At 40.1% G+C, this 1609-nt stretch overlaps 1 non-coding gene across 1 annotated transcript; it reads right to left on the reverse strand.

Annotated features, from left to right (window-relative positions):
- Positions 1-350: 350 nt before the first annotated feature.
- Positions 351-453, reverse strand: LOC116104236. Its single transcript, XR_004123760.1, has one exon. It is a non-coding gene; the product is annotated as a U6 spliceosomal RNA (small nuclear RNA).
- Between the last annotated feature and the right edge of the window lie 1156 nt (positions 454-1609).

Genomic DNA, 1609 nt, shown 5'->3' on the forward strand with positions numbered 1-1609 from the left:
CAAAAAATTGTAGTGATGGATGGTGGTAAGGGTGATAAGTGCAAATGCTCTCTCTTTAAAAAAACAACCTTTATTTTGTTTGTGTGTATGTCTGTGTCTTAAGTCTGTTTGTATATACTATGATGCACTTGTGAAGGACAGAGGACAACTTGCAGAGGTCAGTTCTTCTCCCTCTACCCACATGGTAGAGTGGGCTAAACTCTGAAGGCCAGGCTTTGTAGCAGACATTTAGCTGCTGTGCCATCTCCTGGGCCTGAAACAACAATAACAACAACAACAACAACAACAAAGTTTCTTCCTGGTCCTTCTTCTCCCTTTTGAAAGTGTCCATATAACTATTCCTTAAGGTTAAAGATATGGAACACTCTATAGAATTTTATGTTATTCTTGTGCAGGTAGCTTGTTAATCTTCTCTGCCTTGTTCCAATTTTAGGGTATGTGCTCAAAAAGTGCTCTTTACTTCAGTAGAAGAGAAGTCTGGACATAGTAGCTCTTGCCTATAATCCTAGCATTCAGAACGCTGAGGCAGAAGAATTGTCACCATGAGTTCAAGGCCAACCTAGAGGTGCTACAAAGTAAAATCTTGTCTTAAAGATATCATAAAGACTTTTCCAGAAAAATACTACAGCTGACAAATATATTCATTAAAGTAACAGGACACAAATTAACACACAAAACCCAATAACCTTTATATGTACAAACAACAAACACTGGGAAAAGAAACCAAGGGAAGAATTGAACACACTCTGAAACACCTTAAACTCTTACCAAAGGCTTCAACACTGAGACGGGCATGTAGTTAACTTAGCATGTTCAGGATCTTGGGATCAATGCCCAGTGTCCTGAGCTTAGACAGCTAATAACTAAGAACAGAGCAGCTCAGCAGCTGTGCTCAATGCTGACTTCATCTACCTTAGGACTTGGAATGGAACAAAGAATTTTTGACACCTTAGAGAGGAAAATAGTAGGGAGCCCTTTTTTTTTTTTTTTTTTTTTTTTTAAGAGACAATGCCTTGTTATGTAGCTTACCTGCCCTAGGACTCACTGTATAGCCTTTGCCTCATAATCTACCTCAGCTTCTAAAGTGCTAGGGTTACAGGCATGCACCACCTCTTCTAGTTTGATTGCCCAAGTATCCTCCTTCATCAAAATGTTCTGGTTTGGAGTGCTTTTAATTTTCTGATTCTCCAGTTTGCTTTCTTTGTCTCTCTTTCCCCTCTGTCCCTTTCCCTGTTCATGTCTCTGTCTCTGTGTCTGTCTCTATCTCTATCTCTCTGTCTCTTTCTCTCTGTTTCTCTATGTCTTTCTCTTTTTCTCTCCCCTTCTCTCTATTTCTCAGCTCTCTCTTGCTCTCTCTTTCTCTCTCTCTCGCTCTCTCTCTTTCTTTGTATGTATATGTATGTGTGGAGACAGGGTCTCATGTAGCCCATTGCTGTGTAGTTAAGGATAACCCTACATTTTGTGGGTGTGGTTGCAGGTTGTGTGCATGTTTGTGGAGGTCAGGGGACAACCTTGGGTGTTATTATTGAGATACAGGTGCCATCTGCCTTTTTGTTTTGTTTTTGTTTTTTGAAGATGTGATCACAAACTGACCTGAAACCAGTGCCTT

Source organism: Mastomys coucha, unplaced genomic scaffold (genome assembly GCF_008632895.1).
Source record: "Mastomys coucha isolate ucsf_1 unplaced genomic scaffold, UCSF_Mcou_1 pScaffold21, whole genome shotgun sequence".
NCBI classification, from domain to species: Eukaryota; Metazoa; Chordata; class Mammalia; order Rodentia; family Muridae; genus Mastomys; species Mastomys coucha.